The sequence below is a fragment of the Rutidosis leptorrhynchoides genome, chromosome 5, assembly GCF_046630445.1.
Source record: "Rutidosis leptorrhynchoides isolate AG116_Rl617_1_P2 chromosome 5, CSIRO_AGI_Rlap_v1, whole genome shotgun sequence".
In the NCBI taxonomy this organism is placed as follows: Eukaryota; Viridiplantae; Streptophyta; class Magnoliopsida; order Asterales; family Asteraceae; genus Rutidosis; species Rutidosis leptorrhynchoides.
The window spans coordinates 191,442,218-191,460,229 of NC_092337.1; positions in this window are offsets into that span (position 1 = coordinate 191,442,218).

The window sequence follows — 18,012 nt, forward strand, 5'->3', positions numbered from 1 at the left end:
CTTGTTTTACCCATAACTTCTTCATTTTAAATCCGTTTTGAGTGAATCAAATTGCTATGGTTTCATATTGAACTCTATTTTATGAATCTAAACAGAAAAAGTATAGGTTTATAGTCGGAAAAATAAGTTAAAAGTCGTTTTTGTAAAGGTAGTCATTTCAGTCGAAAGAACGACGTCTAGATGACCATTTTAGAAAACATACTTCCACTATGAGTTTAACCATAATTTTTGGATATAGTTTCATGTTCATAATAAAAATCATTTTCTCAGAATAACAACTTTTAAATCAAAGTTTATCATAGTTTTTAATTAACTAACCCAAAACAGCCCGCGGTGTTACTACGACGGCGTAAATCCGGTTTTACGGTGTTTTTCGTGTTTCCAGGTTTTAAATCATTAAGTTAGCATATCATATAGATATAGAACATGTGTTTAGTTGATTTTAAAAGTCAAGTTAGAAGGATTAACTTTTGTTTGCGAACAAGTTTAGAATTAACTAAACTATGTTCTAGTGATTACAAGTTTAAACCTTCGAATAAGATAGCTTTATATGTATGAATTGAATGATGTTATGAACATCATTACTACCTTAAGTTCGTTCGATAAACCTATTGGAAAAGAGAAAAATGGATCTAGCTTCAATGGATCCTTGGATGGCTCGAAGTTCTTGAAGCAAAATCATGACACGAAAACAAGTTCAAGTAAGATCATCACTTGAAATAAGATTGTTATAGTTATAGAAATTGAACCAAAGTATAAATATGATTATTACCTTGTATTAGAATGATAACCTACTGTAAGAAACAAAGATTTCTTGAGGTTGGATGATCACCTTACAAGATTGGAAGTGAGCTAGCAAACTTGAAAGTATTCTTGATTTTATGTAACTAGAACTTGTAGAATATATGAAGAACACTTAGAACTTGAAGATAGAACTTGAGAGAGATTAATTAGATGAAGAAAATTGAAGAATGAAAGTGTTTGTAGGTGTTTTTGGTCGTTGGTGTATGGATTAGATATAAAGGATATGTAGTTTTGTTTTCATGTAAATAAGTCATGAATGATTACTCATATTTTTTTAATTTTATGAGATATTTCATGCTAGTTGCCAAATGATGGTTCCCACATGTGTTAGGTGACTCACATGGGCTGCTAAGAGCTAATCATTGGAGTGTATATACCAATAGTACATACATCTAAAAGCTGTGTATTGTACGAGTACGAATACGGGTGCATACGAGTAGAATTGTTGATGAAACTGAACGAGGATGTAATTGTAAGAATTTTTGTTAAGTAGAAGTATTTTGATAAGTGTATTGAAGTCTTTCAAAAGTGTATAAATACATATTAAAACACTACATGTATATACATTTTAACTGAGTCGTTAAGTCATCGTTAGTCGTTACATGTAAGTGTTGTTTTTAAACCTTTAGGTTAACGGTCTTGTTAAATGTTGTTAACCCAATGTTTATAATATCAAATGAGATTTTAAATTATTATATTATCATGATATTATCATGTATGAATATCTCTTAATATGATATATATACATTAAATGTCTTTACAACGATAATCGTTACATATATGTCTCGTTTAAAAATCATTAAGTTAGTAGTCTTGTTTTTACATATGTAGTTCATTGTTAATATACTTAATGATATGTTTAATTATCATAGTATCATGTTAACTATATATATATCCATATATATGTCATCATATAGTTTTTACAAGTTTTAACGTTCGTGAATCACCGGTCAACTTGGGTGGTCAATTGTCTATATGAAACATATTTCAATTAATCAAGTCTTAACAAGTTTGATTGCTTAACATGTTGGAAACATTTAATCATGTAAATATCAATCTCAATTAATATATATAAACATGGAAAAGTTCGGGTCACTATAACCGGAGTTAAAGAAAGGAAATTCTTATCAATGTGTTGACATAGATTACCGAGTTCACACCTGGGGGCTTTTGGAGGAGAAGAACAGAAAAACCCCAACTTTTGTGTTTCTTCTGGCTAGAAGAAATTTGTTCGTTTATGTGGCTATAGCCTGGGGGACAAAATTAGGATGGTATTCAACCGCAGGCAGCGAAAGTTTGAATTTGCGTGGGATGACGTTCACAACTTCGATTGACAGTATGTGTTTGGGATGTTTGGGTATAGAAGCAGAGGTTAGGTTTCTGCATTTTTTGTGTTTGTATGGGCAGTTTCAGTAATTAGTAGGTATGAATGGTATATGTGTTTGGGATGTTTAGATGCTTTTTTACGAAACTTTGGATGTGTAAGTATGGATGGTTCATTTTTGAAGCTTACGCGTTATGTGAATGTGAAACAGCGCGTAATGTTTTAATTGTAACTCCTTTTGGTGATGTAAATTGTGCAACCAATGTAATTAACTTTAAGAATTTGTTATATTCTGTGGAAAACAAGACATTCCAAAGTGTTCAAAAATAAAAATTTCGACTGCTTTAGTGTTAGTTAATGAGATACAAATATTATCTTATGAGTGGATATCTAGGAGACTTCAGAATTCCAGAGTATATTGGTTCAAGTGGCTTTGAAATCCGAGTGTTTATCTAGTGTTGTAACTTGCCTGTATATCTTTTCGAAACAGCTTAGTTGCAATCCTAGTTGCAAACTAAGTGGACTGTAATCTTAGATTGGTTCAAGTGGCTTATCTCATAACAAACTAACTGGGTTATATATCTTAGTTGCAATCTCGGCAACTTGCAGGTTGTTTTTGGGATGTTGCTGGGCTATTTTGGCTCATGTATTGTTTGTTTGTGTTTTACTCGTAGTATGAATTGAACTAGTTTAGGTCTGTGTTGATATACTAGCTCACATATTGATTATTTGTAATTTATATAAGTTAATAGATATATATATATATATATATATATATATATATATATATATATATATATATATATATATATATATATATATATATATATTATAGTTATTTTTGTATTATACTATATATTCATACTTATCTCTTGAGAAAAATACTCATTCCTTAAATCAAATTCATTCCAAATATAAACTAGCACCTAATTGATCTCTTCTACCCACGTTAATGTTAACCGACATAACCTGTTAATTTGTTTACGGTGTTAGTGTATCAGCATATTAGACGTGTTAAACTAATTAGACGTGTGCCTTCTAAGTAATTTAGACGTCTTACAATTATACGTGTTGATCAAACTAAATTAGACGTGTCTGGGGTAAGTTAATTAAACGTGTTGTCACTTAGACGTGTGCCTGGTACAACTTATTAGACGTGTTGTCAAATAGACGTGTTCCCGGTAAAACTTATAAGACGTGGTTACCAATAAGAGGTGTTACCCTTAGTTAGACGTGTTGTAGGATTCTAATTAGACGTGTTCTGACTTACATTTAGACGTGTTCCGGTTTTTTAACAAAAATTAACCATTTAGACGTGTTCATGTTTCTTAATTAGACGCGTGGATTGAGGAACGCGTCTATATGAGGGGCACTAAATGAGCCGATTTGTAGTAGTGTAACTTATTAATCAAAACCCTAATCTTTCATTAACAAACTAGCAGTGTGTATCCTCGATCTCTTAAGAAATTCGACAATCTCCTTAAAATGAGAACCTCTATCAAGATTAAGACTCTAAAGGAATCTCTTGCTGAGCAGGTGGGATGACCGGATTCACTTGAGGATTAGCTTATTGCTCCCCCTGTCCTTCAACGTTAACAACCGGAATATTGACTTGTTGTTCAGCCATTTGATGATATCTAAACAAAAACTGAAACATTTACAGAACAGTTAGATATATAAATCAATCACCATAAAACATCATAGCATTTGCATCAAAGTGTAGTGACCCGAACTTTTCCATAATTATATATTAAATGAAAACTATATTTACATGATTAAATGTTTCCAACATGTTAAGCAACCAAACTTGTTAAGACTTGATTTATAGAAATAGGTTTCATATAGACATTTGATCACCCAAGTTGACCGGTGATTCACGAACGTTAAAACTTGTAAAAACTATATGATGACATATATATGATTATATATATAGTTAACATGATATTATGATAAGTAAGTATCTCATTAGGTATTTTAACATTGAGTTATATACATAAAATTGAGTTTATTGAATTAAGAAACTCGAAACAATATATATAACGATTATCGTTATAACAACATCTCACTAAATACATATGAATCATATTAAGATATTGATACACTATGTAAAATCATGATAAATTATAAGTAAACATACCATTAAGTGTATTAACAATGAACTACATATGTAAAAACAAGACTACTAACTTAATGATTTCGAAAAGAGACATATATGTAACGATTATCGTTGTAACAACATTTAACTGTATATATATCATACTAAGATATTTTAATATATCATAATATCATGATAATGTAATAATTTAACATCTCTTTAGATATAATAAACAATGGGTTAACAACATTTAACAAGATCGTTAACCTAAAGGTTTCAAAACAACGTTTACATGTAACGACTAACGATGACTTAATGACCCAGTTAAAATGTATATACATGTAGTATTTTAATATGTATTCATACACTTTTTAAGGACTTCAAGACACTTATCAAAATACTTCTACTTAACAAAAATACTTACAATTACATCCGCGTTCAGTTACATCAACAATTCTACTCGTATGCACCCGTATTCGTACTCGTACAATACACAGCTTTTAGATGTATGTACTATTGGTATATATACTCCAATGATCAGCTCTTAGCAGCCCATTTGAGTCACCTAACACATGTGGAAACCATCATTTGAAAACTAGCATGAAATATCTCATAAAATTACAAAAATATTAGTAATCATTCATGACTTATTTATATGTAAACAAAATTACACATCCTTTATATCTAATCCATATACCAACGATCAAAAACACCTAAAAACACTTTCATTCTTCAATTTTCTTCATCTAATTGATCTCTCTCAAGTTCTATCTTCAAGTTCTAAGTGTTCTTCATAAATTCTATAAGTTCTAGTTTCATAAAATCAAGAATACTTCCAAGTTTGCTAGCTTACTTCCAATCTTGTAAAGTGATCATCCAACCTCAAGAAATCTTTCTTATTTATAGTAATATATCTTTCTAATACAAGGTAATACTCATATTCAAACTTTTATTCAATTTCTATTACTATAACAATCTTATTTCGAGTGATGATTTTACTTGAACTTGTTTTCGTGTCATGATTCTGCTTCAAGAACTTTCAAGCCATCCAAGGATCCTTTGAAGCTAGATCCATTTGTTTCTTTTCCAGTAGGTTTATCCACAAAACTTGAGGTAGTAATGATGTTCATAACATCATTCAATTCATACATATAAAGCTATCTTATTCGAAGGTTTAAACTTGAAATCACTAGAACATAGTTTAGTTAACTCTAAACTTGTTCGCAAACAAAAGTTAATCCTTCTAACTTGACTTTTAAAATCAACTAAACACATGTTCTATATCAATATTATATGCTAACTTAATGATTTAAAACCTGAAAACACGAAAAACACCGTAAAATCGGATATACGTCGTCGTAGTAACACCGCAGGCTGTTTTGGGTTTGATAATTAAAAACTATGATAAACTTTGATTTAAAAGTTGTTCTTCTGGGAAAATGATTTTTCTTATGAACATGAAACTATATCCAAAAATCATGGTTAAACTCAAAGTGGAAGTATGTTTTTCAAAATGGTCATCAAGACGTCGTTCTTTCGACTGAAATGACTACCTCTTACAAAAACGACTTGTAACTTATATTTCCGACTATAAACCTATACTTTTTCTGACAAAAACGACTTGGATATTTTTGATTGTTGTAGCTAAAAGGAAATATTGTAACAATTCTATACATATCATATCCTAGCTAACTTATATTGTATTATACATGTATTCTAATATATTATGTAATCTTGGGATACCATAGACACGTATGCAAATGTTTTGACATATCATATCGACCCATGTATACATATTATTTAGAACAACCATAGACACCCTATATGCAGTAATGTTGGAGTTTGCTATACAGGGTTGAGGTTGATTCCAAAAATATATATACTTTCAGTTGTGATCTAGCCTGAGACGTGTATACACTAGGTCGTGGATTGATTCAAGATAATATATATCGATTTATTTCTGTACATTTAATTGTGGACAACTAGTTGTAGGTTACTAACGATGACAGCTGACTTAATAAACTTAAAACATTAAAACGTATTAAAAATGTTGTAAATATATTTTGAACATACTTTGATATATATGTCCATATTTGTTATAGGTTCGTGAATCGACCAGTGGCCAAGTCTTACTTCCCAATGAAGTAAAAATCTGTGAAAATGAGTTATAGTCCCACTTTTAAAATCTAATATTTTGGGATGAGAATAAATGCAGTTTTATAAATATTTTATGAAATAGACACAAGTAAATAAAACTACATTATATGGGTGAATGATCGAAGTCGAATATGCTCCTTTTACTTGGTAGCCTAAGAATTAGTAAACCGATCTACTAATTGACGCAAATCCTAAAGATAGATCTATTGGGCCTAACGAAGCCTATCCAAAGTACCGGATGCTTTAGTACTTCGAATTCGTTTTTATCATGTCCGAAGGATTTCCCGGAATTATAGGGGATATTCTTATATGCATCTTGTTAATGTCGGTTACCAGGTTTTCACCATATGAATGAATTTTATCTCTATGTATGGGATATATATTGAAATATGAAATCTTGTGGTCTATTATTATGATTTGATAATATATAGGTTAAACCTATAACTCACCAACATTTTTGTTGACGTTTTAAGCATGTTTATTCTCAGGTGATTATTAAGAGCTTCCGTTGTTGCATACTAAAATAAGGACAAGATTTGGAGTCCATGTTTGTATGATATTATGTAAAAACTGCATTCAAGAAACTTATTTTTGATGTAATATATTCTTATTGTAAACCATTATGTAATGGTCGTGTGTAAACGGTATATTTTAGATTATCATTATTTGATAATCTACGTAATGCTTTTTAAACCTTTATAGATAAAATAAAGGTTATGGTTGTTTTAAAAATGAATGCAGTCTTTGAAAAACGAAATTAATTAATATGGAACATTTATAATCAATATGAACGGGACATTTCAGTTGGTATCTGAGCGTTGGTCTTAGAGAACCAGAAAATTTCATTAGTGTGTCTTACCGAGTTTTTTAGGATGCATTAGTGAGTCTGGACTTTGACCGTGTTTTTCTTCAAAAACGATTGCTTAACATTTTTTTGTTGGAAACTATATATTATTAACATGTAAATATTATGTGATATGTTAATCTCTTAATGTGTTTGACATTGCGTGATAGATGTCTACCTCTAGTACAAATTCCATTGATTCACCTAATAATAATGAAGAGTTGAATATATTTTGGGAAGATTCAAAAATTCCCGAAGAGGAACCGGAAGAGGAGGAACCGGAAGAGGAGGAACCGGAAGAAGAGGAACCAGAAGAGGAGGAATCGGAAGAGGAGGAACCAGAAGAAGAGGTTCCGGAGGAAGAAATATTGATACCTATAGTAAATCGATTAAATAAAAGAAAATCCTCAACCAACGGACCAAAGTTAATAATGGTCAATGGTGTTTCCGCCGAGGAAGCAAAATATTGGAAAGATTACCAATTTTTCGATGAATCGGATCCCGATGAGGATTCCGATGATGTTATAGAAATTACCTTGACCCAATTTAATAAAGCGAAAGAAAATAATAAGGGAAAAGGTATAAATATAGAGAAACCCTATTCCAACCCCGATGAACTTTATATTTATTGGCAACATCCGTATTTCCTAAATTGTAACAATGACCCGGGAACCTCTAAACCACTAGTTTTTTTCTAAACCATTATGGAAAACGACGGCTCGTATTAGAGGAACACCTTATATTCCTAGAAAATTAGGAAAACTAACCAAGTCCGAAAAAGAAGAAACCAGTGATTCAGATTAGAGGGTTGTAATCATGTTGTGTATTATATGTATTGTAGTGTGCTTGTACTTTTATGTTCTATGTAAAAATTGCTTGTATTGTTTGTTAATTATCTTTTACGAATCTAATCCTTGTCTATTTTACAGTATAAAAACAAAATGGACGTTAAGGGTAGACAACCGAATATTTTAGAAGACCTACCAGAGGATATGATTGAGAAAATCTTGTCTAGAGTTGGTCAAAATTCATCAGCACATTTAGTTATGGCGAAATTAACTTGTCAAACATTTGAAACATTTGATAGGTGGGGTATATCACATTGGGGAGACCGTAAGTTACGCCGTGTTTTCTTTAAAGCATTAAATGTGGGGAACCCAAATGCAATTTTACGCTACGGGTTAAGAACCTATTTTGACTCAACATATCCCAACATAGGATTTCGTGAATTAGAAAGAGCTTCTAACATGCAACATAAAGAAGCATGTTATGCTTACGGGTTAGTGATGTTCGCTTATTACCAAAGTGAGAAAAAGAACATCGGATTGCAACTTTTAAATAAAACCTTCTCACAAGTGACGGATTCAGTAGTTGGGGTGAGAAACAAGGTTTTTAGATTATTACGGGGCTGTTGGACATTACGAAACCCTCGTCCTTTTGACGACATTACAACATGCTGCCTAGCCAATGGTCATAACGGTTATTTTCCACAAGACCAAGGATGAGAAGTCGTCTTAGTAAAACCAGAATGCATGACTTGTTTCTGCACTTATGAATTACGTGTCTTTATTTCCTTTGCTGAACAACTTGCGTATTAACTAGATTTATCTTCAAAACTGTCCTGTATCATAGTGTACTATATTTCATGTTATATGTAATATAGCGAAGTTGTAAGTTTGAAGAATATTTGTATGTGATATATTATTATAATCAGTTTTTTATATGGAATTGTAGTAGTTGAATTGTATATTAGCTACTAAGTATGAACTTAACGGGTAGGTAGTACCCGAATTTAAACTTATAAAATGCTAATATGAAGAAAAAGCTTTTATAAATGAGTTCATATTATGCTACGAAATACTATTGACTACTCTTAATCTTCTGTATGATTAACTCGATTCAGTTGGCTATTTTGAAGGAAATGGCACCGACTACTCGACACACCATGAATATGAGTGAAGAGGAATTCCGTACCTTTCTTGCTGCAAACATAGCCACAGTACAGGCTGCGCTACATACCAACAATAACTCTGAATCTAGCAATGCAGCTAACGGCGCAAGAAATCGTGTAGGATGCTCCTACAAAGAATTCACTGCCTGCAAACCTTTGGAATTTGATGGAATCAAAGGACCAATTTGATTGAAACGGTGGACCGAGAAAGTCGAATCGGTGTTTGCCATAAGTAAGTGTACTGAAGAAGATAAAGTTAAGTACGCTACGCATACCTTCACAGGTATGGCGTTAACGTGGTGGAACACCTATTTTGAACAGGTAGGATAAAATGCTGCTTACGCACTACCATGGTCGGCATTCAAGAAATTGATGAACGAGCAGTACCGTCCTAGAAACGAAGTTAATAAACTCAAGGCAGAACTTAGAGAATTATGAACACAAGGGTTCGACGTTACCACATATGAACGATGATTCACAGAGTTGTGCCTATTGTGTCCGGGAGCATTCGAAGATGAAGAAGAGAAGATCGACGCGTTTGTAAAAGGGTTACCAGTTAGGATTCAAGAAGATGTGAGTTCACACGAGCTCGCTTCTATACAGAAGGCAAGTCGAATGGATTATAAACTCATAAATCAGATTGAGGGAAGAATTAAAGAACAGGCGGCCGAAGAAGCCAACACGAAACAACTCAAGAGGAAGTGGGAGGAAAACGGTGACAAGAGTCACCTGTACAACAACAACAATTACAACCATAATCGCAACAACTATCCCAACAACCGCAACAACAATCGCAACAATAACCGCAATTCTAACAATAACTACAACAAACAGCCCAACAACAACAACTACAACAATCGTTTCAACAATAATAACAATCCCAACAACAACCTCAATGACAACAACGGCAATAAAAACCAAAAACAGCCATGTCATAGGTGTGAAGAAAATCATCAGGGGTTTTGCACGACATTTTGCAACAGGTGTAAAATAAATGGTCATAGTGCGACAAAGTGTGAGGTCTACGGAACAAAGTTTAATAGAACTAAAGGAACAAATAATGTCGGAACAAGTAATGGCTAAACGAATAGTGTCGGAGCAAGTAATACCAACGCTGTTTGTTATAAATGTGGAAAACTGGGCCACATTATTAGAAATTTCCCGAATCAGGGGAATAGTAATGGGCAGGGCTGTGGAAGAGTTTTCAATATTAATGCGGCAGAAGCACATGAAGACCCAGAGCTTGTTACGGGTACGTTTCTTATTGACGATAAATCTGCTTATGTTTTATTTGATTCGGGTGCGGATAGAAGCTATATGAGTAGAGAATTTTGTGCTAAATTAAGTTGCCCATTGACGCCTTTGGATAATAAATTTTTACTCGAATTAGCAAATGGTAAATTAATTTCAGCAGATAATATATGTCGGGATAGAGAAATTAAACTGGGTGATGAAACGTTTAAGATTGATTTAATACCAGTCTAGTTAGGGAGTTTTGATGTAATAATTGGCATAGAATGGTTGAAAAAGGTGAGAGCATAGGTCGTTTGTTACAAAAATGCGATTCGAATTATGCGTGAAAAAGAAAAACCTTTAATGGTGTACGGAGAAAAGAACAACGCGAAGTTAAATCTTATTAGTAGTTTGAAGGCGCAAAAACTAATAAGAAAAGGTTGTTACGTCATTCTAGCACACATCGAGGAAGTTAAACCTGAAGAAAAGAACATCAGTGATGTTCCGTCGCAAAAAAATTTTCCGATGTATTTCTGAAAGAATTACCAGGATTACCCCCACATCGATCCGTTAAATTTCAAATAGACCTTGTACCAGGAGCTGCACCAATAGCTAGTGCTCCATACAGACTCGCACCTAGCGAAATGAAAGAATTACAAAGTCAGTTACAGGAACTTTTAGAGCGTGGTTTCATTCGACCAAGTACATCACCATGGGGAGCTCCTAATTTGTTTGTCAAGAAGAAAGATGGTACATTCAGGTTGTGTATCGACTACCGAGAGTTGAACAAACTTACCATCAAGAACCGCTACCCACTACCAAGAATCGACGACTTATTTGATCAACTACAAGGCTCATCTATTTATTTGAAGATTGATTTACGTTCTGGATATCATCAAATGCGAGTGAAGTAGGATGATATTCCAAAGACTGCTTTTAGGACGCGTTACGGTCATTACGAGTTTATGGTTATGCCGTTTGGATTGACTAACGCACCAGCTGTGTTCATGGACCTCATGAACCGAGTGTGTGGGCCATATCTTGATAAGTTTGTCATTGTTTTCATCGATGACATACTTATTTACTCAAAGAATAATCAAGAGCACGAAGAACATTTGAGAAAAGTGCTAGAGTTGCTGAGAAAAGAAAAACTGTACACTAAGTTTTCAAAGTGTGCATTTGGATTGGAAGAAGTTCAATTCCTCGGTCACATAGTGAACAAAGAAGGTATCCAGGTGGATCCATCAAAGATTGAAACCGTTGAAAAGTGGGAAACCCCGAAAACTCCGAAACACATACGCCAGTTTTTAGGACTAGCTGGTTACTACAGAAGGTTCATCCAAGACTTTTCTAGAATAGCAAAACCCTTGACTTCATTAACGCATAAAGGGAAGAAATTTGAATGGAAAGATGAACAAGAAAAAGCGTTTCAATTGTTAAAGAAAAAGTTAACTACGGCATCTATATTGTCATGACTTGAAGGGAATGATGATTTTGTGATATATTGTGACACCTCAAACCAAGGTCTCGGTTGTGTATTAATGCAACGAACGAAAGTAATTGCTTATGCGTCTAGACAATTGAAGATTCACGAACAGAATTATATGACGCATGATTTGGAATTAGGCGCGATTATTTTTGCATTAAAGACTTGGAGGCACTACTTATATGGGGTCAAAAGTATTATATATACCGACCACAAAAGTCTTCAACACATATTTAATCAGAAACAACTGAACATGAGGCAGCGTAGGTGGATTTAATTGTTGAATGATTACGACTTTGAGATTCGTTACCACCTAGGGAAGGCAAATGTGGTAGCCGACGCCTTGAGCAGAAAGGACAGAGAACCCATTCGTGTAAAATCTATGAATATAATGATTCACACTAACCTTACTACTCAAATAAAGGAGGCGCAACAAGGAGTTTTAAAAGAGGGAAACTTAAAGGATGAAATACCCAAAGGATCGAAGAAGCATCTTAATATTCGGGAAGACGGAACCCGGTATAGGGCTGAAAGGATTTGGGTACCAAAATTTGGAGATATGAGAGAAATGGTACTTAGAGAAGCTCATAAAACCAGATACTCAATACATCCTGGAACGAGGAAGATGTACAAGGATCTCAAGAAACATTTTTGGTGGCCGGGTATGAAATCCGATGTTGCTAAATACGTAGGAGAATGTTTGACATGTTCTAAGGTCAAAGATGAGCATTAGAAACCATCAGGTCTACTTCAACAACCCGAAATCCTGGAATGGAAATGGGAAAACATTACCATAGATTTCATCACTAAATTGCCAAGGACTGCAAGTGGTTTTGATACTATTTGGGTAATAGTTGATCGTCTCACCAAATCAGCACACTTCCTGCCAATAAGAGAAGATGACAAGATGGAGAAGTTAGCACGACTGTATTTGAAGGAAGTCATCTCCAGACATGGAATACCAATCTCTATTATCTCTGATAGGGATGGCAGATTTATTTCAAGATTCTGGCAGACATTACAGCAAGCATTAGGAACTCGTCTAGACATGAGCACTGCATATCATCCACAAACTGATGGGCAGAGTGAAAGGACGATACAAACACTTGAAGACATGCTACGAGCATGTGTTATTGATTTCAGAAATAGTTGGGATCGACATCTACCATTAGCAGAATTTTCCTACAACAACAGCTACCATTCAAGCATTGAGATGGCACCGTTTGAAGCACTTTATGGTAGAATGTGCAGGTCTCCAATTTGTTGGAGTGAAGTAGGGGATAGACAGATTACGAGTCCGGAGATAATACAAGAAACTACTGAGAAGATCATCCAAATTCAACAACGATTGAAAACCGCCCAAAGTCGACAAAAGAGCTACGCTGACATTAAAAGAAAAGATATAGAATTTGAAATTAGCGAGATGGTCATGCTTAAAGTTTCACCTTGGAAAGGTGTTGTTCGATTTGGTAAACGAAGGAAACTAAATCCTAGGTATATTGGACCATTCAAGATTATCGAACGTGTCGGACCAGTAGCTTACCGACTTGAGTTACCCAAACAACTCGCAGATGTACATAACACTTTTCACGTCTCAAATTTGAAGAAATGTTTTGCTAAAGAAGATCTCATTATTCCATTAGACAAAATTCAAATCAACGAAAAACTTCAATTCATTGAAGAACCCGTCGAAATAATGGATCGTGAGGTTAAAAGACTTAAGCAAAACAAGATACCAATTGTTAAGGTTCGATGGAATGCTCGTAGAGGACCCGAGTTTACCTGGGAGCGTGAAGATCAGATGAAGAAGAAATACCCGCACCTATTTCCAGAAGATCCGTCAACACCTTCTACAACTTAAAATTTCGGGATGAAATTTATTTAACGGGTAGGTACTGTAGTGACCCGAACTTTTCCATGATTATATATTTAATGAAAACTATATATGCATGATTAAATGTTTCCAACATGTTAAGCAATCAAACTTGTTAAGACTTGATTAATTGAAATAGGTTTCATATAGACATTTGATCACCCAAGTTGACCGGTGATTCACGAACGTTAAAACTTGTAAAAACTTTATGATGACATATATATGATTATATATGTAGTTAACATGATATTATGATAAGTAAGTATCTCATTAGGTATTTTAACATTGAGTTATATACATAAAATTGAGTTTATTGAATTAAGAAACTCGAAACGATATATATAACGATTATCGTTATTACAAGTAAACATGTCATTACGTGTATTAACAATGAACTACATATGTAAAAACAAGACTACTAACTTAATGATTTCGAAAAGTGACATATATGTAACGATTATCGTTGTAACAACATTTAAATGTATATATATCATACTAAGATATATTAATATATCATAATATCATGATAATGTAATAATTTAACATCTCTTCAGATATAATAAATAATGTTTTAACAACATTTAACAGGATCGTTAACCTAAATGTTTCAAAACAACATTTACATGTAACGACTAACGATGACTTAACGACTCAGTTAAAATGTATATACATGTAGTGTTTTAATATGTATTCATACACTTTTAAAGGACTTCAAGACACTTATCAAAATACTTCTACTTAACAAAACTGCTTACAATTACATCCTCGTTCAGTTTCATCAACAATTCTACTCGTATGCACCCGTATTTGTACTCATACAATACACAGCTTTTAGATGTATGTACTATTGGTATATACACTCCAATGATCAGATCTTAGAAGCCTATGTGAATCACCTAACATATTTGGGAACCATCATTTGGCAACTAGCATGAAATATCTCATAAAATTACAAAAATATTAGTAATCATTCATGACTTATTTACATGTAAACAAAATTACACATCCTTTATATCTAATCCATATACCAACGACCAAAAACACCTACAAACACTTTCATTCTTCAATTTTCTTCATCTAATTGATCTCTCTCAAGTTCTATCTTCAAGTTCTAAGTGTTCTTCATAAATTCTATAAGTTCTAGTTTCATAAAATCAAGAATACTTCCAAGTTTGCTAGCTTACTTCCAATCTGTAAAGTGATCATCCAACCTCAAGAAATCTTTCTTATTTACAGTAAGATATCTTTCTAATATAAGTTGATACTCATATTCAAACTTTGATTCAATTTCTATAACTATAACAATCTTATTTCGAGTGATGATCTTACTTGAACTTGTTTTCGTGTCATGATTCTGCTTCAAGAACTTTCAAGCCATCTAAGGATCCTTTGAAGCTAGATTCATTTGTCTATTTTCCAGTAGGTTTATCCACAAAACTTGAGGTAGTAATGATGTTCATAACATCATTCGATTCATACATATAAAGCTATCTTATTCGAAGGTTTAAACTTGAAATCACTAGAACATAGTTTAGTTAATTCTAAACTTGTTCGCAAACCAAAGTTAATCCTTCTAACTTGACTTTTAAAATCAATTAAACACATGTTCTATATCTATATAATATGCTAACTTAATGATTTAAAACCTGAAAACACGAAAAACACCGTAAAACCGGATATACGCCGTCGTAGTAACACCGCGGGCTGTTTTGGGTTTGATAATTTAAAACTATGATAAACTTTGATTTAAAAGTTGTTCTTCTGGGAAAATGATTTTTCTTATGAACATGAAACTATATCCAAATATCATGGTTAAACTCAAAGTGGAAGTATGTTTTTCAAAATGGTCATCAAGACGTCGTTCTTTCGACTGAAATGACTACCTCTTACAAAAACGACTTGTAACTTATATTTCTGACTATAAACCTATACTTTTTCTGTTTGGATTCATAAAATATAGTTCTATATGAAACCATAGCAACTTGATTCACTCAAAACGGATTTAAAACGAAGAAGTTATGGGTAAACCAATATTGGATATTTTTGATTGTTGTAGCTACGGGAAATATTGTAACAATTCTATACAAATCATATCCTAGCTAACTTATATTGTATTATACATGTATTCTAATATATTATGTAATCTTGTGATACCATAGACACGTATGCAAATGTTTTGACATATCATATCGACCCATGTATACATATTATTTGGAACAACCATAGACACTGTATATGCACTAATATTGGAGTTAGCTATACCGGGTTAAGGTTGATTCCAAAAATATATGTACTTTGAGTTGTGATCTAGCCTGAGATGTGTATACACTGGGTCGTGGATTGATTCAAGATAATATATATCGATTTATTTATGTACATCTAATTGTGGACAACTAGTTGTAGGTTACTAACGAGGACAGCTGACTTAATAAACTTAAAACATTAAAATGTATTAAAAATGTTGTAAATATATTTTGAACATACTTTGATATATATGTATATATTTGTTATAGGTTCATGAATCGACCAGTGGCCAAGTCTTACTTCCCGACAAAGTAAAAATCTGTGAAAGTGAGTTATAGTCCTACTTTTAAATTCTAGTATTTTGGGATGAGAATACATGCAGTTTTATAAATATTTTACGAAATAGACACAAATAAATGAAACTACATTATATGGGTGAATGATCGAAGCCGAATATGCCCCTTTTTCTTGGTAGCCTAAGAATTAGTAAACCGATCTACTAATTGACGCGAATCCTAAAGATATATCTATTGGGCCTAACGAACCCCATCCAAAGTACCGGATGCTTTAGTACTTCGAATTCATTTTTATCATGTCCGAAGGATTTCCCGGAATGATAGGGGATATTCTTATATGCATCTTGTTAATGTCGGTTACCAGGTGTTCACCATATGAATGAATTTTATCTCTATGTATGGGATATATATTGAAATATGAAATTTTGTGGTCTATTATTATGATTTGATAATATATAGGTTAAACCTATAACTCACCAACATTTTTGTTGACGTTTTAAGCATGTTTATTCTCAGGTGATTATTAATAGCTTCTGCTGTTGCATACTAAAATAAGGAAAAGATTTGGAGTCCATGCTTGTATGATATTATGTAAAAATTGCATTCAAGAAACTTATTTTTGATGTAATATATTCTTATTGTAAACCATTATATAATGATCGTGTGTAAACGGTATATTTTAGATTATCATTATTTGATAATCTACGTAATGCTTTTTAAACCTTTATAGATAAAATAAAGGTTATGGTTGTTTTAAAAATGAATGCAGTCTTTGAAAAAAGTCTCATATAGAGGTCAAAACCTCGCGACGAAATCAATTAATATGGAACGTTTATAATCAATATGAACGGAACATTTCACAAAGTGTCATAAACTTGTTAAACATGATGAACCATGCGAGTGATAGTGTAACATGTGCGGCTGAGAGATCAACCGTGCGAGTGATATAGTCACTCGTGTCACTGTTCACACGTTTGAGCAGTAATATGGTTTCAGACAATGTACACGGTTGAGGCAAAATTCTAAGCGAGTTCGTCAACTGTGTGGTGACTCGTGGGGTTAATCACACGTGTCACCTCTTGCAGATGAGTGATCAATAAAATCAAGACAAACGAGTGAGCTCAAAGGTCCACACGGTTGATCATCAACCATGCACTGACTCGTGCGAGTCATGTCTCACGCGTTCGAGTGACGTCACTCATGCATGTCTGATGAAACCCGTATTAAATGCCTTTTTAAATTCAAAAAATTACATGTTTGATTGTTTTAGGGGCCGATTTACATCACAATAGCATGTATAGGTTCCGTTTAACTTAAAACAATAGTAAACACAGATCAAAACAAGCTCTAATTACACAAAATTCGAGTTATATACCCTTAGGGTTTCGAATCATTCAAACAACAAATTAGTGGACAAAAAATCGATGAAATTGTACCTATTAGGTGGCGCTGAGGTCGGAATCAAGTAATGAACGAATGCTGTGGTGGAAATCTTGATTGGTTAACATCAAAAATTGAGAGAGAAAATGAAATGTGTGCACAATGTGAGCATCAGTGCTCATCACCCCTATTTATACTCTCCTGATCAACCGTACGGTTGATCACACGATCCACAATCAACCGCGTGTCTCATCTTAATCACACGTGCGTGTGACCCAATAGTCTTAGACCAATTTTGATCAGGGTCATCCGTACGGTTAACCTC